This window comes from Aethalodelphis obliquidens, unplaced genomic scaffold, assembly GCF_003676395.1.
Source record: "Aethalodelphis obliquidens isolate GAN/ISIS:26980383/991018 unplaced genomic scaffold, ASM367639v1 scaffold7, whole genome shotgun sequence".
In the NCBI taxonomy this organism is placed as follows: domain Eukaryota; kingdom Metazoa; phylum Chordata; class Mammalia; order Artiodactyla; family Delphinidae; genus Aethalodelphis; species Aethalodelphis obliquidens.
The window spans coordinates 23,006,118-23,030,720 of record NW_020837951.1 but is presented as its reverse complement, the minus strand read 5'-3'; the positions used below and the strand labels follow the sequence as shown (position 1 = coordinate 23,030,720).

At 46.4% G+C, this 24,603-nt stretch overlaps 1 protein-coding gene across 20 annotated transcripts in view; it reads left to right on the top strand.

The window, feature by feature from the left end:
- PALM2AKAP2 (PALM2 and AKAP2 fusion) overlaps window positions 1-24,603 on the top strand; it is a 607,743-nt gene that overhangs the window by 547,587 nt on the left and 35,553 nt on the right. Inside the window, exon 1 of one of the 20 annotated variants that reach the window (XM_027105260.1) lies at window positions 10,175-10,287. The exons of the other annotated variants lie outside the window; for them this stretch is intronic. The gene's annotated coding sequence lies outside the window, so the exon portion shown is untranslated. Of the gene's footprint in view, window positions 1-10,174; window positions 10,288-24,603 lie in introns of those variants that run through there. 20 annotated transcript variants of the gene reach the window in all.

Below are 24,603 nucleotides of genomic sequence, written 5' to 3'. Positions count from 1 at the left end.
CGCCTTAGACCTGAATATTTGGGATGAGCAGAGTGGACTCAGCTTAGGAATTCCAAGAAGGCAGAATCGAGATAGAGAGTGGCTGAGGCTCCCAGGTGTGGAACGAACCCAGTTTCTAAACCTGATTCTTCTGCTCAGTTTTAATGTTTATAACTTGGACTCCCTTGAGATTTTTGTACCTGCTTAGAATGTTTTAAACCTTGGAATGATGCTTCTTTGTGGATTTATCTGTGCAACATGGCAATCATAGTTCCAAGCTATCTCATAAGGCTGCTGTTGAGATCTTCAGAGTGTTGATTCTATCTTCCTGGTGCCTCAGAAGTGTGAAATGGTAGCAGGCGTGTGGTATGTGTCCTGAGACTATCTGGGCCCTTTCTCTCTACTGAGCTTTGTTTTTTTGTTTATTTTTTATTCAAGTATAGTTGATTTACAATGTTGTATTAGTTTCTGCTGTACAGCAGTGACTCAGTTATACACATATATACATTCTTTTTTTATATTCTTTTCCTTTATGGTTTATCACAGGATATTGAGTATAGTTCCCTGTGCTATCCATTAGGACCTTGTTGTTTATCCATTCTAAATGTAATAGTTTGCATCTACCAACCCCAAACTCCCAGTCCATCCCTCTCCTTCCCCTCTGTCCCCTTGGCAACTACAAGTCTGTTCTCTATGCCCATGAGTCTGTTTCTGTTTTGTAGATAGGTTCATTTGTGCCGTATTTTAGATTCCACATATAAGTGCTATCATAAGGTATTTGTCTTTCTCTTTCTGACTTACTTCACTTAGTATGATAATCTCAAGTTGCATCCATGTTGCTGCAAATGGCATTATTTTGTTCTTTTTTATGGCTGAGTAGTATTCCATTGTATATATGTGCCACATCTACTTAATCCATTCATCTGTTGATGGACATTTAGATTGTTTCCATGTTTTGACTATTGTGAACAGTGCTGCTATGAACATAGGGGTGCATGTATCTTTTTGAATTATAGTTTTCTCCAGATATATGCCCAGGAGTGGGATTGCTGGGTCATATTGGCAATTCTATTTTTAGTTTTCTGAGGAACCTCCATACTGTTTTCCATAGTGGCTGTACCAACTTACATTCCCACCAACAGTGTAGGAGGGTTCCCTTTTCTCCACACCCTCTCCAGCCTTTGTTATTTGTAGACTTTTAATGATGGCCTTTCTGACCAGTGTGAGGTGGTGCCTCATTGTAGTTTTGATTTGCATTTCTCTAATATCTATTGAGATCTTAGTTGACAGATTGATCAACTTGCTCAAGTCAGGGATATTATCTCTTAGGTGATGTACTGTGTCATCCTACACAGCATCCCCATTTTACAGGAGGAGAAGTAAAGACGGCAGAAGGAGCAAGGCTAGAACCCCTCTTTCTACGCTGTAAATTCAGGCAGGGGTCTGTATACCTCTTAATGTTTAGTTTTCTGAAGAGCTTCACCTTGAAGGATAATAAATCAGAAGCTTAAATATGCATGTATCCTGTGGCTTCTTTTGAGATTGGCTTGCAGTAAAGCCCTTGGGTTACTTATACCAGAAAAAGGCACACAGAATGAATGTGTGATGTAAATGCTCACATTGTAGTTCCCATGCAATAGCAAAAGTCTATGCTTGTGGTTCCATTATAGCATCTAAATGTTTATACGATTGCAACTTAAAATTGGGTTGCTTCGTAACTCCTACATGAGAGTTGAATTAACTTCAACGCACTTGACCAAAGCTGCTTCTTTTTCTACAGTTTTTGGGAGGTTTTGTTATTAACATTAACCACGTAGGTGGTAGTTGGTTTTTGTTTTTTTTTTTTTGCGGTACGCGGGCCTCTCACTGTTGTGGCCTCTCCCATTGCGGAGCACAGGCTCCGGACACGCAGGCTCAGCGGCCATGGCTCACGGGCCTAGCTGCTCCGCGGCATGTGGGATCCTCCCGGACCGGGGCACGAACCCGCGTCCGCTGCATCGGCAGGCGGACTCAACCTCTGCGCCACCCAGGAAGCCCCGGTGGTAGTTGTTTTAAAGGACTCTTAGCCACACATACTGTATAGGTCATTAAAAAAATAATTAGGAGTTAATTTTTAATAATGTCTGTTTGGTGGCTACAAATTAACATGTTTTAAAGCCCCTGTGATTTGACCCCTGTTCATCATATCCTGCTGTTCATTGGTGGTGACCAGCAGAGCGAATGAGATGCCTAAGTACTGCTGTGTTTCACAGCTCGTTACTCTAGGGGAGCTGGTTTCACTTTTTTTTTTTTTCAAAACATGTGGGTGGACATAAAATTTATCAGCAGGCAAATCCGCGAGGAACTAACTTTATTACAAGTATCCTTTTAGACTTGAAAGATCCCTCAACTAGTTAATTAACTTTGCACATCGTATGTGTGGTTTTCATTCCAAAGCTTTTTGCGTAATGCTGTGAGAAGGCTCTGCTTGATGAAGCAAAGTAGTCCAGGTTGTTTTATTTATGTATATCCCCCTCTAGTCTAATGCTTTTATTTTCCTCTCCACATTCTTTCAAACTCCCTCCCCTTCTTATGCACAATGTAAATATGCAAATTATTACTTGTCACCAGCAGCCTTAGTGATTTTAGAAATGATCACGTGGCTACATTGCACATTTTTGCATTGATGAGTGTGCTGCTTCGTCAAACATGGTTGAGATTTTTTGAAGAGGAAAACCTCAGGTCCATCAGGTTGGTTTTTTCTGTGGTGGAGATGCGGGTGGAATCTTCTGGGTCTCAGCAGGCTCGCAGCTCTGACCCCCAGATGATGAGACTTTGTGACTAAGGTCTGAGAGAGTTGACCACAAAGGAGGCCAGAAGACCTGAGAGCTGGGTCCAGAGGTGGCTGGCAGGAAGAAGATTCTAACCCAGAAAAGCAGCTTCTGGGAGTGCGAAGTGAGGTACTGGCGTAAAGGGGAGGGACCACACATCTAACTGCCTCAAGGCTCCTGCTAGCATCATTTCTGGGGGACATGTAAGGCTGCAGCCTCTCTCAGGTGGGGAGAAGAGAAGCCTCCCTTGGTGGGCATGTGCTGAAGAAGGGTGTTACTGTGAAGAGAGAGGTGATGGGTGCTCAGTGATTTTTCTGTCCCAGCGCAGGTGCGGCAACATAGGAGGCTAGGGAAGGGGGAGAATGCTGGCCGGGAGTGGATTTGAGAGGTTGGGAGGACAAAGGCTTGTGTTGCTTTGTATGTGAGCACAAGCATGTGTGCTCTTAGACATCCATCAACAGCCCAGAAATTGGTTGCCATTCGGTTCTCAAACAAATGGCTAGTTTATTAAGCTGCAAACTGCTATCTCTGTTAGGAAATATTCAATTCCAGCTATTAGCCCTGAGGGTTAAAGAGGCCCCCTCCTTCCTGTCTGCTTTGCTCTGTCCCCAAACAATGCTTTGATGTGCATGGTGCTCCTAATGGAAGATAAGTCATCAATTAACCCAACCAGAAGGTTCAACTGAAAACAGACTTTTCAAAGAGGGGATTATCTCTGAGTTGTTAACCACTGATTGACGTTATCTGTCTGGGATATATTCTTATACCAAGGCTTAATCTCCACCTATATAACAAAGGTGCAAAAGTATTCTAGTTATTCGGTTTGTTTTTAAAGTCACTCTAGAAATTGGGCCTTAGATCACTGAGGCTGGGGTAGAGGTGACCATATTTTCCTTTCCAAACAAGTTACCATTTTAATTCCTTCAAGAATTGGTCCTGATACCATTAAATTGCTAGGGCTTTTTCTTTTTGTTTGTTTTCTTTTTTACAAAATAGAAGCAGAACCATCTATTTTTATAATAATATTAGCAATATTGTGAATTTAAACATAATACAGATGAAGCATATCTGTAATTGTGGTTGGGATTTGCAAGTCAAAACAATATCTCCCCCAGATACTTTCAAATTCTGACAAACTCTGGTGTTAATTTACATACAGCTTTTCAGGAAAGTATCAATTGAATAAAATTAATCTATTTCACTCTTATTTTTCATTGTGGCTTTAGTTTTCTAGCATGCTTATGAGACCAAAAAATTAATTATCAAACATTTAGAAAGTACAATAGGGCAGTCATGGCCACTATCCTGATACAATCAATAATTATTTTATTCTCTTCTAGTCTTTTTTCTCGTATGTTTGCTACAAAGATATAATCCATCTACCTAGAATCTGCTTTCAACTTCATTAGCCTCACAGAATGTTTCAAAAATTATACCCCCTACTGCTTGGTGGGTACAGAGTTTCTGTTTGAGGTGATGAAAAAATTTTAGAAATAGATTGTGGTGATGTTTGCACAACATTGTGAATGTAATTAACGGCCACTGCCTTGTACCCTTAAAATGGTAAAAAATGGCAACTTTTATGTTATATATATTTTACCACAATAAAAAAAAAGTATATGAAAGATATGCCCCCGATTGCTTTTTTTTTTTCCTTTTTGAGAACTAAAGCATTGACAGATTTCAGAGTTTATAATGCTGGGAGAAAATTTGAGTGTGGAGTTTATTTTTCACAGACATCAGAAACTACAACTTTTCAGTATTACTTAGGGTTTGCGATAAGCCTGTAATTTGGAGGAAAATTTTCAGCAGTGAGGTGGCACGTTATTGTAACACCAGAAATCTTGGAGGTTGAGAGGTCTTGTTTCAGGCTGAGGTAGTTAAAGCCCTCCCAGGGACACAAAGCCTCTGAGGGCAGTGCTGACAGCCCTTGATTGACACGGACTGAGTGTGAGGTTCACAGACTCAGGTGAGGGGAGCCCTGCCCTCAGGGAGCTCCAACGATGACAGGGCAAGTCCTCTAGAAGGATGTGGAGATGTGACAGAGTAGTTCATTCTGCTGGGCTGTTTCTCTCACCCGGAGACTTAATGGAGTGGGGAGCAGGTTGGACCTGGGCTTTGGGGGAAGCTGAGGGAGGGAGGGAAGGGCCAGGGAGGAGAGGCCAGCGAGGGGATAGACCTAGGAAAGTAGGTCAAGCTTGGGCAGGGCGGCAGATCCTTAATTCCGGATTCATGAGTGTCTATTAGAAAATCGTCCAAGCGACATTTATTGAAGGCCTAGTTGTGCTGAGCTTTGGTGGAGGAAGGGAGACCCAGAGCAAACCATAGGGGCACCCATGATCCGGAGCACCCATTGGGTGGGGTTCAGATCACAGACTGGGGACATCTTTCTGGACCACACACCTGACTTCCTCTGCCCCTGGGACCTACGTTCCCAGCAGTGGTTGTTGTGGTGCATTTATATTCCTGAATCCTTAAATATTGCAAAGATAGATCCAGGCTTACAAAGAGGAAGGCAAGCTGGATGTGTGAACCTAACCGGGCTCAATGTTTTAAACATCTCATATTCTCTCAGCTTATTCTTTTGTGTTCATATCCCACCTCTGAAATTAATTGGCCTAATACATGATTTGTTAAACATGAATTAGAGAGTGAAATCGAGAAGTGATTTTATTTTTTTTATTTTTTTTATTTTAAAGCGTTAATTTTTAAAATTAATTTATTTCATTTTATTTATTTTTGGCTGTGTTGGGTCTTCATTGCTGTGTGTGGGCTTTCTCTAGTTGTGGCGAGCAGGGGCTACTGTTCGTCGCGGAGCACAGGCTTCTCATTGCGGTGGCCTCTCTTGTTGCGGAGCATGGGCTCTAGGCGTGCAGGCTTCAGTAGTTGTGGCACCTGGGCTTCAGTAGTTGTGGCTTGCGGGCTCTAGAGCACAGGCTCAGTAGTTGTGGCGTACAGGCTTAAGTTGCTCTGCGGCACGTGGGATCTTCCCAGACCAGGGCTCGAACCCATGTCCCCTGCATTGGCAGGCGGATTCTTAACCACTGTGCCACCAGGGAAGCCCCAAGAAGTGATTTTAAAGAATGCTTTTCATAACACAGGCTCAACCAGGTTCCTGAAAGGAATATATGCTCACTTAGTGATTTCAGCATTACATGGTGACATTGGAACCCTTGGCGCCACCGCAGTTTTTGCAAGTAAAACCTTGCCCCCTCTCCCTTCCCAATCCCCTTAATGGCCACGTGCCTTGCCAAGATGAGATACAGGAGTTTTAACCCCTGCACCGATTCTGAGGTTCAGCTTGAAATCACCAACACGGGAGCATGGCTTGGCGTTACATTTTTTCACTTTGCATAGGATATGCTCAGAAAAACTAAGGGGAAAAAAATGGGAGATTGAGTGTTTTAGAATACAACAAAGCAACATCTTGGCTCAAGGCAACCTTTTTGTTCCAGGAGCTTTCTAGTGCCTCACGGCTTGAGATGTTTGTTGGTTGTGTTTCCTCCGCATTGAACCTCCCCCCAACCCCAAACCCAGCCCCTGTTATTTCCTTTTCTTGGATCCCCACCTTCTGCCCTGCTTGCTTGGGGAGGGGTCCATGTCCGGAGTGGATTGGCTGCTCTCAGATCCCTGCTATTGTTGTCCAAACTGTGTACAAGACAAAGAGACATTCTTGGGAGTAGCCAGACATTATCTAGAGAATTCCAACCACTCTGCTGAAGAGAAAGTCACTCACCTTGAGCCTTTAGAGGAGAAACCCAGGCATCTGAAGTAGGGGCAGAGGGCAGACACAGCTTGTTAAGACTATAGCTGAGGGGCTTCCCTGGTGATCCAGTGGTTAAGAATCCACCTGCCAACGCAGGGGACACGGGTTCGAGTCCTGGTCTGGGAAGATCCCACATGCTGTGGAGCAACTAAGCCCGTGTGCCACAACTACTGAGCCTGCGAGCCACAACTACTGAAGTCCACGTGCTTAGAGTCCATGCTCCGCAACAAGAGAAGCCACCGCAATGAGAAGCCCATGCACGGCAACGAAGAGTAGCCCCCGCTCGCTGCAACTAGAGAGAGCCCACGCGCAGCAACGAAGACCCAACGCAGCCAAAAATAAATAAATAAATACATTTATAAATAAATAAATTTATAAAAAATTATTTTAAAAAAAGGCTATATCAGACATACCTAAGAACCCAAAGTGAATTCTTAGATTCAGTGAGCTATGGCACATCTTGTATCTTGGGAAAGCAAAAAGGATGTCAATATTTACTTCTTTATAGTGGACTTAGGAGAGGCTGACAAGCCAGGGCTTAGATCTCAGCTCTGTTACTTACTTGCTTTGTGTCCTTGGGCAAATTATTTAAGCTCTGAGCCTCAATGTCTTTATCTGCAAAATAGGGATTATACCCTACTTCAGGGTATTGCTGCGTGGATCTATTGAGATAACGTATATAGAGGGCATAGTGGAATGCCTAGACATTGTAATGTTCAATGAATAATTGTGACATTGTCATCCATATCATCTCTATTTCCTGTAAAGGAAACTGACACACAGCTAAGGCAGAGAGCTCATGGGAAGGTTCTAGGATTCATTTAGAGAATGTGGTAAGGTAGAAAAAGAATCTCGGGGCTCATCTTTCTCTTTTTTTTTAAGATTAAAAAAAATTATTTATTAATTTATTTATTTTTGGCTGCGTTGGGTCTTCGTTGCTGCCCGTGGACTTTCTCTAGTTGTGGCGAGCGGGGGCTGCTCTTCATTGCGGTGCGCGGGCTTCTCACTGCGGTGGCTTCTCTTGTTGCAGAGCACAGGCTCTAGGACCATGGGCTTCAGTAGTTGTGGCTCGCAGGCTCAGTAGTTGTGGCTTGCGGGCTCTAGAGCTCAGGCTCAGTAGTTGTGGCGCATGGGCTTAGTCGCTCCACAGCATGTAGGATCTTCCCGGACCAGGGCTCGAACCAACGTCTCCCGCATTGGCAGGCGGATTCTTAACCACTGCGCCACCAGGGAAGCCCCAAGGGGCTAATATTTCTTGTTCGATAAGTCCAATTGTTCCAGCTTCTACAAGAGGCAAGATGGTAGTTAAAGGCCCTGAGACAGGCAGCTTCACCATCTACTGCTGCATGTCTTTGGGCAAGTCACTTAAAAGTCTCTGAGTCTCAGTTTTCTGAGCAGTATAATAGAGCTGTCAAGAGCCCTGGTCTCTTAGGTGGGTTTTGAGGAATAAATCTGTATGCATTCAAATTGCTTAGTCCCGTGCCTGGCATATCATAAATGTTCAGTATAGGGCTATGGTCATTTGGTCATCAACCTCAGCCGTCACCTGGGGTCTCTGGGCCCCCACGTGCCTTCCCCTGTTTGACAGGTGCATACGCATTGCCAGCTCCAGGACTCTGCAGCTTCAGTATTTGCAAACTGGCTTCACTGGTCACCAGCATCCACGTGTGCTTCTGCCTTGCAGCCGTGCTGCCTGGGGATGCCCTGATTCCACACGTATCCCTTTGTTCTCCCCGGTTTGTCCATGAGTTTTCAAAAGCGCAAATACCATGTGGCCACCTACTTGATAAAGCTTGAAAATCCTATCATTAGCCTTTTGCCAGAGGACAGAGCAAGAATGACCTGCCTTCTGTTGAGGGTCTCCCCTGCCCCAGGCAGGAAACTAGCTGCTTTCACGTGTTGTCTCTTAGGGAATCTTCATAACAGCCTTAGAAGGGAGGTGTGTTTGTTTCCCTTTGCTGCCGTCACAAATTACCATGAATTTAATGGCTTAAAACAGTAGAAATTTATTCTCTCACAGTTCAGGAGGCCAGAAATCCAAAGTCAGGGATGGCAGGGTTGATTCCTTCTGGAGGCTCTGAGTGACAATCTGGTTCATGTCTCCGCCTGGCTTCTGGGGTCGCCAGCAATCCTTGGCACCTCTTGGCCTGTAGATGAATCATTCCAATTTCCGTCTCTGTCTTCACGCGGAGTTCTCCTTTGTATGCATCTCTGTGTGACCTTTCTTCTTATCAGGACACCACACCTGTCATTGGACTGAGGGCTCACCCTCATCCGATATGATCTCATCTTAACAATTACATCTACAAAGACCCGATTTCCAGATAAGGTCATCTTCTGAGGTTCCCGGTGGATGTGGATTCTGGAGGCGAGACTATTCAGCCCACTACGATAATTACTATACCCCTTTAACATATGAGTGACCTGAGTTTCAGAGAGGAGAAAATCCCTTATGTAGCATCACATGGTCACTTTGTGACACCAGAGGATTCAGACCCTGACCTTCTTTTCTCTAGACTCGAGTTCTTCCCATTGGATCACCTTACCACTCATAAATAAATGGAGAATAAAAGAAGGGTCTAAAAACCATGGCAGCAAACTGGTGAGCAGCAGTCAGCCACCAGATCAAAGGGGGCCTCGGGAGGGTAAACAGGATGAACAGAGGCTATGCAAGTGAATGGTGCCCCCCCCCCCTTCTTCTTTTGTTGCTGGTTCTCAGACTTTATCCTGTTTCCATAATCAGTATAACTTGTTGGTTTTCAACCACAGTGCTTGCTCCTGGGATTCCACAACCCAGCAGAGAGATTCCTCAGAAATGAGATCTGAAGTGGTGGTCGGGTTCCCTTGGCATTAAGCAGAAGGAAGGAGCACATTTCTTTGTGCAAAGCCAAGTGCCCTCTGTGACTCCCCGTGGCCTGTCTTACTGCCGGCTGTTTATCATGCATCCCCTTGCAGAGGTTCCTTCCTGGCATTCAGAGCCACAGAAGCAGTGGCCAGAAGCAGGTGACCGGCCCTTAGCTGCCCTCATATCCAGGCTGCCCAAAGTTGTGGTCCAGCAGAGCTGGCCCGGGGCCAGACTGGGAAAGCACAGAGCTGTGGGCAAAAGAGGGGTCATATCACATGCTCTCCCTGTTTCTGGCTAAAGCACAAGACTAGAGCAGAATCAGAACCAGGTCAGGGTCAGGTCCTCCATGTCAAGGGCAAGTTTCTCTTGGTTTAAACCTCAAACGCGACGCTGTCTGCAACCAGGCTCAGAATCCCATGTAGTCGGTGGCATCAGTTTGCCACATGAGGTGGGGGTCAGAAGATTTGAGTGGGTCTGGCTTGAGCTTTTCAAAGTGCTCCTTGGCTGCCCGCTGCACCCTGCTCTTCATCAGGCCAGTGTCCCCAGCCCATGTCCTGATCCCTTAGTCCTGGCAGAGCAGGACACTCAGGTCAATCTTCTGGACTTACCTGGGGTCCTCTCTTCCTGCCCGTGCAAGTCAGAGTGAATTGGATCAGAGGTCTGTTTGCTGCACAGTCTGCCTTCACATAGGACTTTGTGCTTTTGAAGAAATTTAAGAAAGGCTGTTCGTGAGTTTTCAGAGTGACCGGCAGTTCACAGTGACACTGATATGCATGATATGATGAGACCTCTTGTGTGGATGGAAGTCTAAACCTTCTCGAGCCTTCCACTGGTTCCCCCGCAATCCATAGGTACTGATTCAATAGGATCAGACCTCTTTCCCGTTGGTAAGTGGTAGATCCTTTTGTTGAGTTTTCTTAGAGCTCACCAGGTATTTCATGGAAAGAGAACCTTTGATTGTTGGGTTTTCCTTTCTTCTTCAGAATTGTGAGTGTTGTCTTGGGGAAGCGAAGCCTGGCTGTATAACACCTCTTGCTTTTGAGCAGAGAAGAGCTTGGTGGGTGAACTGTAAGAGGACCTGGCTCCATGCTAAGTCCTCCTGCTGATCTCAGATGCTCAGGCCCGGCCTGAGGGCTGGGAACTGGGTGACGGGGAGTGAGGTAGGGAGGATCCCAAGGCGGAAATGGCACTTGGGCCCAGGGTTTAGGATTGCCTCCCAGAGTTATCATGCGTCCCCACCCTCCCAGTGCTCAATTGAAACATTAATGAGATGTGTGCTTTTGCTTACAGAGGACTAGATTTAGCAAACCCAAAATACTGTCTTTAAAACTCGACTCAAAGCTTTAAAATAACTACGAGAATAAAAAATCGATTAAGATTCACTGAGTCCCTGTTTGTGTATGTGTCCACCTGTCTGTCTGTCTTATAGGTGGATGGGGAGGCATCTAGGTTGACTCCACTGCACAATTAAATTGAATGGAGCGAAAAAGACTTGTTCAGAATGATAAATCAAGTCAGCCTCCAATTCTTGTTCTCTGCTTGACTAATCAGAGCTTGGAAAACGTTTTAATGGGGTTTTCCTATGACATATCCTGTCTGTGACATAGTTCATGAAATTCTGTGACATTTGACTCCCAAAGAGGAATTTGGTTACTCACAGAGTATTTCACAACATTTCTGGGAATAGGCAGCTCATGGAAGGAAAATATTCATCTGTAACAGTGAGTCAATTACATATCTTTGATGAAAAAGGAAGATTGTGTCATCTCACAATTGTGTAGTATGGTCGGCTCCTTAAAAGTATGATATTACAGCAAGAAAGCACAACTTCCTTGAGGGAAGGTCATATTTGAAACACTTGTTCATCATGGCTGAGTAAAGGATTCCCTACTCACCATGGAGACGGAAATTGGAGATGGAGAGGTGTTGCAATACCTAACAAGTAGACAAGATGGTCTTTTTTAAGTCTGTGTATTTAAAGCTCAAATTTGTAACATTTATTGATGCGTGATTACTTTCAAAGATTACTTTTCCAATTATAAAAGTAATACATGCTCAATAATACATACCTTTGTAAAATAAAAGTGATACGTTCCACGTCAGCTTTTCATTCTGCCTTCAGCATTGAGTTCCCCCATTCTCTAGGGTTAACCCGTTAATATATTAATGTGATCCTTGGCTTTGAGACAGTGATTTAATCTTCTCTAATCTCTCGTGATGCCATATTTCCTTTTAGTTCTTGCCCATCTCACTTTTCATATGTTTATGTACTTAATTTTTTTTCACAAGTTAATACATGCACATGGTTGAAAATTCAAAAGGTGTAGAAAGGAACACAGTGGAGAGAAGTTTAGTACCTCATATGTCCAGTCCACCCAATTCCAGAGAAAACCATTGTTGTCAGTTTCACATTTATCCTTTCAGGCGTAGTCTATGGATATTGTGTGTGTGTGTGTGTGTGTGTGTGTAATATATATTGTATATATGTGTGTGTATATGTGTGTATATATATACACACATATACACACACATATATACAATATATATTACATACACATTATACACACCTAGAAACTAATAAAAAATTATGTATATAAGACTAGATATTCACATTCTTTTTTTGTTAACAACTAAAGTAGCATGGTGTATATACTGTCCTGTACCACTTGTCACTTAACAGTAGATCTTTGAGATTGTCCTATACCAGTGCTCGTAGAGCTGGGAGCTGTACTGTCCTCTTAAAGGTTGCATATACTATGGCATTTTATGAATAGTCCAGTCCACTAATAGGTTATTTGTAGTCTTTTATTATTGCAAGCAATGTGGCATTAGAGACCTTTCGATATAGGTCATTTTATACACGTACCACTATACCTGAGAATAAATTCTTGGAAGTAGAATTACTGGGTCAAAGGCATTGCATATTTTAAAGTTGGATACATATGCCTAATTGCCATGCAACTTCATGGAGTTGGATAAGGGTACCTCTTTCCTCCCATTCTGATAACTAATTTTCTTGGTGGAAAACTTATCTCATAATTTAGTTTTGCTTTTCTTTTATATGAGTGGGATTGGGAATCTTTTTGTATGTCTAAGAATAATTTATATATTTTGTGTGTGTCAACTGTTTTCCATGTCTTTTGTCCATTTTTGTGTTTGGTTTGTTGGTCTTTTTCCTACTGGTTTGTAAGAGTTCTATATATACCATGAATATTAACCTTTGTGATATGAGTTACAAATATATTCTGTCTATTTCTATTTTAGCCACCATTCACTGAGTCCTTTTACTGTAGGACAAATCCCCCTACTGGTCATTGTACTTCACGTCAGCTCCCTAAGGCAATAGTAGTTTTATATCCTTTTTACAGAGAGGGAGAGGTCCAGGTCTGTTGGATACCAAAGCCCCTTCTTAACCAGAACTCTGTACCCCTGTATACACAATATATTAATATAGCATCATTCCAGGTTGCCATGCAATTTTGAAAATATGCTTTCTAAAGGTTCCATAGCATTCCATCAGTTCGGCCAATTGCAGTTTCCAGGTGCTGATTTTTATGACTACACATTTTCATTGGCTGCAGGTTTTTACTGTTCTAGACAAGATTGCAATCAGTGCATTTCTTAAAGCTTTGTGTCCGTGAAGCACCATAATGGCACCAATATTCCTGCAGAAGATAAGGGTATAGTGTCTGAGGCAGCAAGCAGAGGGACCTTTTGAGTCTGTGATCCTCGATGGAGGGACCCACAACAGACTCAGAGTGGAGATGGGGGGGGGGTGCGTGTCAGGCCCTGCATCGGGGCCCTGTATTGGCAATCAGACCCTGTCCCTTACCAGGTCACCACCAGCTTCATCTGGTTCTGGAATGAAGCATACCATATATTACGATTCCAGATTCTCCTCCCTTCTAAAGCCTTCTTTTTGAGCAGTATCAGAGGCAGAGGGTACACTGGGAGACTGCAGGGTACGGTGGGAAGGGAAGGGCTTGGAAGTTGGTGAACAATTTCTTTCTCTGTAGAATAATGTTTCTTACAGGAATAAATGCGATCGTGGTGTGTGACATAGCTGGGGGGTCCAAACATCCTCGTGTGTTCTTCCCATCCCTGCTCTTTGGCTTTCCGGGTCCTGAGCACCTGGGAGGTGCTGCTGAGTCTAGATTTCCTGCAGCCTTTTAAGGGAAGTCACTATTCTCTTCCCTTCTCATCCATTTTCCCTCAATAAATTAAGGGCTGGTTATGTCTTAGTTTCCCACACTTCACTCCAATTGGAGATTCTTTCAGGTAAACAGGCTCTTATTTTATTTTATCTTTTTTTTTTTTTTTGCGGTACGCGGGCCTCTCACTGTTGTGGCCTCTTCCGCCGTGGAGCACAGGCTCCGGACGCGCAGGCTCAGCGGCCATGGCTCATGGGCCCAGCCGCTCCGCGGCACATGGGATCTTCCCGGACCGGGGCACGAACCCGCGTCCCCTGCATCGGCAGGCGGACTCTCAACCACTGCGCCACCAGGGAAGCCCTGGGTAGGACCATTTTAGAAGGCAGTCCCTCCACCATGCCTGCTTGCATTTAGTTCCTTGTGATCTCAGCAGATCCATTTTGGAACGTTCTATCACGCTAATGGTACATAAATGGGATGGCTCCATTTAGCACAATAAACTCCTTCCACTAAAGAGATAAAGTTCTGACAAGGGGAATGTCTAAGACGGAGTGGAGTTCCTTCCCGGAACCCTTGAAATGTCTCTTGGCAAAAACATCAAGCAATTTCAAAGGAAGCAGCTGTCCCCATTTGCTGGCTGGCTTTTTCTCAACTCTGCCCGCATCGTTACCAGACTCAGAACTACCCTGGGCTTCCCCTCTGCCCAAGGTTCATGCTAACATCACGGAAAGACAGAGGTCAGGAGCAGAAAGCAGGTGCATTTGGGGGTTCACCTAGTTTGGCTCTCTTATTTTACAGACCAGAAAACTAAGACCCCCCAAAAAAGCCTGGCCTTCCCAGGGTCAGGGAGAAAAAGGCACGTGGTTTCACAGACAGTCTGTCGCTGCCTGGCATTTGCTTTTTAATTTTTCCCTTTTGATCCTTCGCATACTTCCTGGATCTGCTCTGTCCTAAACTGCCCAGGATGCCTTCCAGGGGCAGAGCCCTGCCCTGTGGGTGGGATTCCTGGCTTCCAGCCAGACCTCTGTTCCTGACCAGCTGTGTGACCCTGAAGAGGCTCCTTAGGCTGGGGCCCACCCCTCGGTGGCATGGGTGAGAATCCCCACCTTGCAGCTGGTGAAGGGAGCACAGAGAGATGTGAGGGTGTGTGACCCAGACTGGCCCCCAGGAGGCGGGCAGTGGACCTTCACTGAGGGATGATCATAGTAGCACTGATGACCTTCCCACCCCAGCTGCTAGGTCCTCACAAACTGCACTTTGCTTCCCACCCAGCCAAGCAAGTTTCCCAATGACTTCCTTTCTCCCAGTGCAAGGCACCCTCAGAAACCAAAGCAGATCAGGCTACAGCAGCCCGAGAATTAAACTGGCAGTACACAGTTGTTTTCGTAAACTCCGAAAAGCACCCCAAGCTCACAGCCAAGAGGGAGGAGGAAGGATGCACAGCCTCGACGTACAGGTGCTGCCGCATTCCGCTCCGCTCCCGACCGTAGGGAGACCCCCCACCGCCAGCCAGTGCGGGTGGCTCAGTTCATGGTTTTGCAGCCTCCGTCTAGCTTCCCAGTTGAATTTCTCCCTCTGCCTCTGAGGATGAACCACTGTTCTGGGGCAAGTCACTGTGACTTTGCCACAGAGCGCTTTTCCTAATTCCATCATATTTTTGCAGCCGGAGGGAGGGGGGCGTGTGCGTACGAATATGAGTGATGAGTATGCATGTGTGTGTGTGCACGTGTGTGTCCGTGTGTATGTGTGAGCGTGTGTATTGGTTTGCTAGGCCTGCCGTGGCAGCGTCCCACAAATTGGGTGGCTTAAGCAACAGAACTTTATTGTCGCACGGTTTGGAAGCAAGACCTGTCAAACCAAGGTGTCGTCGGTGGAGTTGGCTCCGTCCGACGTAGGAAAGGACGTTCCAGCCCCTCTTCTTGGCTGATGGACCCCTGACTTCTCTCGCGGCCTTTTCACGTTCCTTCTAGGTACGCCTCTGTGTCTAAATCTCCTCTTTTTATAAGGACATTAGTGACATTGGATTAGGACCCACCTGAATGACATCACTTGACTTGATGACCTCTCCTCTGTAGAGACCTTATCTCCAAACAAGGTCCCCTTTTGAGGTACTGTGTGTTAGGACTTCAACTTATGAAGTTGGGGTGGGGGGGACCCAACTCACCTCATAACCATGTGCACGTATGTATAGGTGTGTGTGTGCGTGTATGTGTAGTAAACCGTGACACCTCAGACTCCAGTCAGAAGTGTGCCTATTGCTTAGATAATAGTACTTTAAAAGCACCTACAATTTCCTCTTTTGCGAACAGGGCAGATTTAAGACAAGTTTTTACACACCTCCTCACGGGGGCAGAGGGGCAGGTGTGATCATGTAGCAGGTCCTGGGTACCACTCTTGCCTCTTACCTTTTCATGGAGGGCCCTGCTCGCCTTATCATTCCTGAGCAGAGCAGTGCCACCCTGGGTGTGTGATTTCCCCTCCTCATTTTACTTTAGACCGTTAAGTAGTATCTTGAAATGCCTTTGGCCCTACAGCAGAACATTCCGATTATTCCAAAGGGCGGCGTAACTTAAGAGTTTCCATAGTGTAACGCTCCCTGGTGACTTGGTATCACCCAGTCACTGAGAAACTCCTGGATATTTCTAAATAAATTTCAGCTCGTTAACAATGTCGCTTGGATGTTGTAAATAGTTGTAAAGTATAGTATACATTTAACTTCCTTTTCAAAAGAGCCTGCCTGGGCTCCATCCACTCTGATGACTCCTTCCCAGACTTGTGTTTCCGGGAGGGTCACAGGGGGTCTGCGACGCTGGGCTGCCACCGTCTTTGAGCTGCTCGCCTGCTTCACCAGGATAAACTGGTCCCAAACTGACCCCAAATAGATTGGCCTACAGGACCATGGTTGGCATTTGTCCTCCTCTTTCTATTCAGTTTACTGTGAATCTCAGTTCTCTTTGTCCTTTCTAAAATCTTCCTGAAGAAAATGAGTTCTGCATGGCCTTGGAATTCTGATTGGCTTTCCATTCAGCCAAAATCCTAAATTATGCCCAAGATTTTCCAGGTCAACCCAGAGTTCCGGGGGATCAGGTGGGTGGAGCCTCGTCCACCCTGAGACAGCTCTGGGAACCAGTCATTAACACGCCGTGACCCTTAGTGTGTGGTGCTGGGGGTCTGATTCTATGACGAAAGAGTGAGGGATATATTTGTGGCGTTTATGTCTCCCCAGGGCACATGGGGGTCTGTTTTCTTTGTGGCGGAAGATACTGGTTAGCCCTGAGAAAGGAAAAACCACTTCCCCCAGAGATTCCTTGAAATTAGAGCACTCATCCCTGTCTTCAAATTCTGTCCCACTTCAGCGTGGGACACAATGTAACCATTTAAAATATATCTGACCACCACCATCAAAGGACATAAAAAGTGCTTGTGAGATAATGTGAAGTGAAAAAAGTTGGCTACAAATTGCATATAGTGTGGTCTCAACTCTATTAAATACATGTTTCCAAAAAGGAGACTGCATGAATGCAGTAAACCATTAACTGCTTTCCTCTGTGTGGAGTGAGGATGAGTAACTTTTATTTTCCAAATTTTCTACAGTGAGCATTTATTATTTTACACACACATACAGAAGCTGTCCTAAAAAGTTCACTTAACTGGATGAACTCCATTTAACTGGATCTTCGGGATCCGTCAGGTTTTTCTTGCTGCTTTTAGATCACCAGGATATTAATTCCCTACCTGCCCAAGGCCCATCTCTGACTTTCCAAGAAGACAGCCCTAACTGGTTCATCTCAGCACCACTAAGCTCCCACCTGCCCACGCAGCCCTGGGCGCCAGGCGTGAACGAGAGCTGTTTCTGGCTGGCCGGCTGCTGCCCTCCTGGCTCGGGCCAGCTAGGGAGGGGCCAGGTCTCTTTGAAGGGGGCTAAAGTCCTTCTCTGTGTGAATGGCCTTTGAGGGAGCAGAAGGAGGGCCAGCTGTGACTCCACAGTCTTCTGTCAGGAGGCTCAGAAGGAGTTTGTCCAGCTTGAGCCGGGGCGCAGGATACTGCCTGGAAAAAGAGGCGATTCTGACCGGGGACATGTGAAGTGGGCACTCCGGGCAGGGTAAGCCGAGTCTGCTGACCTAGCTTATGGTCCTTTGCTTTCTAATCTGGAAGGAGAGGGTTCCCTTGTGAGGCCAGAGTCTTTGTGGAGGAGGGACTCAGAGTGGGGACTTCGGGGCTACGCTGTGGATGCCTTTCCTGCTGGAGAGTGTGGGCAGCTGGGCTCAGACTGGAGACTTGCTTCTCTTCTTGTTAATCTTGTCAGACTCCCAGCTCTCATGCTAAAGGGCAGAGCGGGAGCTCCCCACCACACATACAGTGCAGGCAAAGATGCAAAGATGCAGGCTCAGTGGCCATGGCTCACGGGCCCAGCCGCTCTGCGGCATGTGGGATCTCCCCGGACCAGGGCACGAACCCGTGTCCCCTGCATCGGCAGGTGGACTCTCAACCACTGCGCCACCAGGGAAGCCCGCACACATCATCTTTGCCAGATAATGCTTTGAAGATGGTGCATGAGTGTGTGTGTGTGTGTGTGTGTGTGTCCGTGTGTGTCCTTTTCCGCAGCAGAACCAAGTGACGTAGCTGTTCTGGTGACGGGTTTTCTTGTTGTCACCTTGTATGTAGTTAATCTACAAGCCCTTGCTGTAGAACTTGCCACGTTCACGGAGTGGCCTGGGGCTTCTGGGGGAACGTGTGTGCCTGTCTCCTGTGGGACCCAGGGCCATAGGAAGAGAAGCTCGTCAGCTCTGTTCCTAAGTACAGACTCATCTGTGGACGAAGAGTTAATCTCAGAAGCCTCTGGCACGGTTTTCTCTTTTCTCCTGGCTCTGCCTCCGCATAGTGGATTTTTCCCGGGTCCACGGTGGAGCCCAGCTTTTGCTCGCTGCCATTACTGGTTGTCCGGGCATGAATCCAAGATGCTGAACTATTTAAAAACCAAGAAGGACACAGCTAAGTTATAAAGAACTGAAGCCAGGCTTGCTTCTGCTTTCAGCAGAATCAGTTACCCCAGAAATTTCAGGCTGCGGGAGCCAGAGTTCCCTCTGTGGCCTTGACCTTGGTTTATTCTGGAGGTGGGGACTGTCCCGTAAAATAGCTTCACAGTGAAAAGGGCCTTTGGTGGGAAGAGCATCTTAGGACTCCTTGACAGAGCCTGGGGTGTACTGCATCGAGGAAGAAGCGAAACTTGCCTTTCTTGGAGCTGAAATGAGGCATCTCTCCTCATCTAGGGGAAACCCTGAACTCTTCCAGTGGTTCTCAATCCCTTTGGTAGGGAACGGATCTCCAAGTGACTGAAAGAAACAAGCTTTTCACCAGCGGCTGCAGAAAAGGCAGCAGCTTCCTTCCTCACCTCCTCCCATCACACCTCCATCACACACACCCTCTTTAGTTTCTTTCAGAGAGAGCCTAAGCTGTAAACGTGTTCATCAGACCACACCTTAAGTTTCCACATGTGCAGCCTCACATCTGAGCCACTGGCTTTTCAGTGGATGCTTTTAATAGGGCAGGCTGTGGTGCTGGGGAGTCTCCCTTATGTTACAAAGGGACCACTTCTTCACCAGGATCGTGAGTGAGTCAAGACATAGGGCCAGCCTTGTTTCCAGTGGAAGGGCTTTCCGGAAGTGTTTTCACCCCATCGTCAGCAAGCCTGTACCTGAGGCCTAAGCCAGAGGGAATGGCAGGAGGGTGATTGCTGTGTTGACCAATACCACAGAAGCTCTCAGAAAGAAGGGCTGGGCCTGTAAGAAGAACAGGAAGGTCTTTTTAAACTTTTTCAATAATCTTTTTTTAAAATTTATTTATTTTATTTTTGGCTGTGTTGGGTCTTCGTTGCTGCTCGCGGGGTGTCTCTAGTTGAGGCGAGCGGGGGCTACTCTTCCCTGCGGTGCGCGGGCTTCTCATTGCGGTGGCTTCTCTTGTTGTGAACCACAGGCTCTAGGTGTGTGGGCTTCAGTAGTCGTGGCTCACGGGCTCAGTAGTTGTGGCTCGCCGGCTCTCGAGCGCAGGCTCAGTAGTTGTGGCGCACGGGCTTAGTTGCTCCGTGGCATGTGGGATCTTCCCGGACCGGGGCGCGAACCTGTGTCCCCTGCATTGGCAGGCGGACTCCCAGCCACTGCACCACCAGGGAAGCCCAGGAAGCTCTTTTTAGAACCGTCTGAGTCACATTTAGTGGTAATGGCTTCATGGCAGGAGGAAGGAAACCCCAGAGATGTTGTTAGTGTTATCCCCCTTTATTGAGGGTCATGTCATTATCCCTGAGCCCGTCTGGTCTAATTTTAGCTTTAACTACCCCAGAGTGCTGGGGGTTTTAGGTCTGCCTCTCATCAGCCAGGAAGGGTCTCTGGCCTCCTTGGGGAGTGGCCCACCTCCCTGCTTCCCACGATCAACACCAGCCTTTGGTTCTGCAGGCCGGAAGAAGCTCTGCTGGGGAGTGGGAAGGAAGTTCTGCCTGGGGCTGGAATGTGGCCCAGGTTATCACTGGGGTCACTCCCCTCCACTTCCTGGCCCAGAGGCCCAAAGCCCAACAAAGGAAGCAAGCCATCCTCAGACATTCCCACTCTCTGTGCCTTCACAGGGGTGGGTGGAAGGGACCACTCAGAGTCCCAGCGGCTTCTCTAGTAGGGGTGGGGGGTGGGGGTGGGGAGCCACAGGCCAGCTGCTGAGGAACGCTGGCGCTCCCAGCCTCCTTCATACAGTCTTTTCAGCCTACACCATCTGCCACCCTGAACAGGGTGGGAAATTTCTTTCCAGTTATGTTGTATTAGTCTGTCTGCCTGTGCTGTATGCTATCTTTATGTGAATCTGTCTTCTTTCCTTCCAAGGCTGTAAGTCCCTTGCTGCAGTGTGGGGACCACCCCAGAGTCCTAGGGACCTCCCATGGCCCCGGCACAGGGCTTGTCACTCTACAGGTTCTCAGGACACGCCTCTCCTCGCAGGAATGCACTTTGACCTTTTCAGCTTCTGTGCTCCCTTTCCACACTCCTCGGGTTCCCTTGGTCTGGAGAGTCCGTCTCACCCAGACCTCCCGACTGTGGCTTTACCCCGTCCCTCCAAGGCTGGTGAAGTTCAGCAGACCCGTGCGGGCATCTTGCAGGTGTCTAAGCATCATCCCCCTGCCAGGTTGCACCTTCTCCTCCCATCTGCCTTCATGATGGAAACTTCAGCCAGAAAGTAGAGTCCTGCACGAACCTTCCTAGAGACAGCCATGCGTGGCCTGTGGAACACAGCAGTTGTGCCCTAAAAACTCGAGTTAGGAAAGAGAGGGAGAACAAGAAAGAAAAACAGAGATACCCTCTGGTTTGACAGCTACAAGGACGTTTTCTTTCATAGCCGTGCCCCTGTTCGTAGGCCAAGGATGAGTTTGTATTTTTGGTGGAACTTAAAAATAACTGGATTAAAGGGTCAGGTCACCTGTTACCTAGGGAGATGCATTTCTAATTTAAATATTGTGGCTTTAGTAGGAAGTAATCTGGGTTATTCAGAGCAGAGAAACCTGCTCGTGCAGTAGGCGCCTGACGTTTGAATCATTTGGGTCACACGGTGCATTTAGGCTAGGAGACTGGGAAGTTGGTGACAGACATTGTCAAGAGCAGGGTAGGGAGGTTGGGAAGAGGCAAACGGCAGACACGTGAAGTGAGCAGAAGCTTCTGCTTCTCGCTTGACCTTGTAGCAAAGGACACCTTTCTGGAGTCTCCCTGGGCCCAGCCAGACCTGCTGAGGAGAATGCATTTCCTTCCAGTTCTTTCTATGCGTGATGCACCTAGCTGCAGGCCCAGGTACCGCACACTGCCGTCCATGACCTAAGCCGGGCAGGCGTCAGGGCCCTGATGTGTTTTCTGGGCAAATCAAACAGGCTTCTAGAATCCCACCTGTGCTGCTGACTCTGGTGCTGGGGAGGAGTGGCAGCCTTGTCCATTGCCATGACTGGGATGTGAGATTTAGTATTTTGCCTCTGGGGTGTCACCAGAGGAAGAAGAGGCCCCCCCTTCAGAGGCCAAATTCCCAGAATGAGCAAGAGGCCAGCACCTCCATTTCTAGCCGGAGGGTCCTGCAGGTGGAGCAGAAGGTAGGAACTGAAGCTACGTCTCCAGGGAATCTGTCTCTTGTCCATTCTGAATAAGGAGGGAAAGGGGTCCTCGACTTCTGAAGCCAAATTGTGAATCGTACGTGACTTCTACAGATTGAAGTGTGCAAACCATCAGCCAGAAAGCCGAGTAAATGCTCTTCAGATCCATCCACCTTCTTAAGACTTCCCTTGTCGTTCTGGAAGCTTCCAGTCATTGAGAATACCTTTTGCGATACTGGGATAGAATTAGGAAGAACTGGCCTTCAAGTCCTGGCTGTGCCACTTACTAGCCAGGGGACCCTGGGAAGTCTCTCAAGTTCTCTGAACCTTTTATTCTCACCTTAATTATGCCCATTAGCAAAAGCCTCAGGGGCCCTTGGGAGTTAGAGCTAAACTCCGGGAGGAAGGCGGGCACCTGTGGAAGGTGGGATTTCTGATTAGATCCTGGATGAACACTCTTAGCGTATATACTCCGGATTAGGATGGCTGTCTGCTCCTGGAATGTAATTTAAACTAATTTCAGACACACACAGCTATCTTACATTGTGTCTGCTTGAGTATTTTAAAGTAAATGGTAGACATCCTGACCAGCTGTTAGCTATTCTGGGAAGCCAGGAGGCCGGCAGGTATCACGTGCCAGATTGTTAGGGCTCCACGTGGAGGGTTAGCTGGGGCCATCCAAGGATCTCCCACCCGCCCCTTAGCACCCTGGTTTTTCTCTGACCTTCGAAAACCCAGTTTGCTCGTTCTTTCATTATCTTCCTGCTTTTTGCATTGGGGCCTAGTCTATTTCAGAAAAGACTTAAAAATCCATTTAATGAATACATTTTGTCTGAATCTAGAATCAAGCTTACCTTATCTGAAACACAGAGAAAATTCTGGTCTTTCTTCTCTTCAAAGGGAGCAATAATTATTTGTTGGTTTAAACGTGACATCATTTAATGACGTCAAACGCAGACTCTTGCCAGATCCTCACACGGTGGGGATCCCAGCCCACTTTCATTCGCCTGCTATAGTTACAGCGGCTTTGATCACATCAGGTCATCCTGCGCGAAGGTAAATTCTTCCTGCTGAGACAGAACTCAGGAATTTGCTCGTTGGGTATAATTGTTCCCTAATTTTACAAAAACTCAGGAACTCTGAGGCAGGACTGTAAGTCAGCAATGCGGAGTTGTTTGCCTCTGTAAGGACTTCTACCCTGATGAGGGTTCAGAGCTGCTGCTTCCTGAGGTGGATGGAACCGAGAGTCAGTAAGAATTTTCTGAATTAGTGGAAAGGAGCTGGGGCCCCATGTAACTAACAGGAAGGAGAGCCTCTTTCCTGTTTATACCCTCCAGTGTCTAGGTTTTTTTTTTTAAGGTATTGGAAAGGAATCGCTTCAGATTACACTGGGACTCCAAACTTTGCCTGTAATTAGCATTTTTAAAATATTTGACACATCCCACACACAACTCATCATTTCTGACTCAGGGATAAAGTTAGTTTTCTTGACACTGCAAAAATGCACCATCAAATGCTCTTCTCAGATATTTAAACTTTTGAATTGGGACAATTGTTGCTAGTTCAGAAAGTATCCTTGGAAAAAGTTGATACCGTTTTTTCAGTTCTTAAAAAAAAAGCCGTAGGGCATCAGCTCCTCCAGCGTCCAACACTGGGACTGTGAAGCATCCAGGAGAAAGGGACAATGCTGACAAAGTGTTCTCCGGGATGCTGTGGCGATAGGCTCAGTTACTCCAATCTCTGTGATCAGCAACAAGACATGAACGTAGGCAAGTTTTTCGCTTCACCTGACCAGACTAAGTAAACCCCAAAATAGACTTACAGCTTCCTAGGAAGTATGGGAAATCCAGTGTTTGTTAAGAAAAAGGGTGCTGTCTCCTGGAATTTATTGTTGCCGTTAATTGCGCCATGCCCTACAGAACAAGCCTCCTGCATTTTTAATGAATGAATCAATGGCTAAATGATCTATAGAATTAATTATTTGCCTTTTAGCTTCTTTTAACGTTACATTGCCCTCTTTCCTCTCCTGTCAACTATTGAAGCGTTCTCCATTTCAGTAGAGCAATGATTTTTAACCATATTTCAATCTCAGCAGCTTCCTACTGTTTTCCTGTTCCACCCCCACTCCCCCCCCCCAAAAAAAAGCCAAAAGAGATAGAAGGAAAGCTCTATTATTCCCATGAAGAATATTAGCAGAGAATCATTGGCCAAATGAGGCCGGGGGTTGGGGAGTGGTTCAGTAGTCTGACTTCACCATAGCAATACCGTGTCTCTTTTTGTTGGTCAGCTTATTCCATTAATAACTTTCCATGGAGTAGGCTAATTTTGACCTAGGATTTCTTGAAGACTGAATGACAGCCAGTAAGTTTTAGGCATTCAAATTTCCTGTAATTCTTTTTTTTTTTTGCGGTACGCGGGCCTCTCACTGTTGTGGCCTCTCCCGCCGTGGAGCACAGGCTCCGGATGCACAGGCTCAGCGGCCATGGCTCACGGGCCCAGCCGCTCCGCGGCATGTGGGATCTTCCCGGACCAGGGCACGAACCCGTGTCCCCTGCATCGGCAGGCGGACTCTCAACCACTGTGCCACCAGGGAAGCCCTCCTATAATTCTTGAATGACATAGAAGTTACTGAATCTCCTTACGAAAAGAAAGTTTAGTTAACTTTTTTTAAAGGACAGTAGCAACATTTTTGCCATGCCTCTTTAGTTCATTCTAAAGACAAAAGAGCCACTAGTTAACACTGGTCAAAAATGAAGTAAAAACAAAATAAAGAGAGTGGAAGTTATAAATATTAAGTACCAGACTTTGACAAAGGCCAGATCAAGGCTGGAAGATCCTTTGAGACCAGAAGGTGCTGACAAAGAAGTAATATTCGTTATTGTTGCCTATTTCTAAGGAAGGAATTTATATTACTTGATGGATTTTAAGTCTAAAGAGGAATGTGG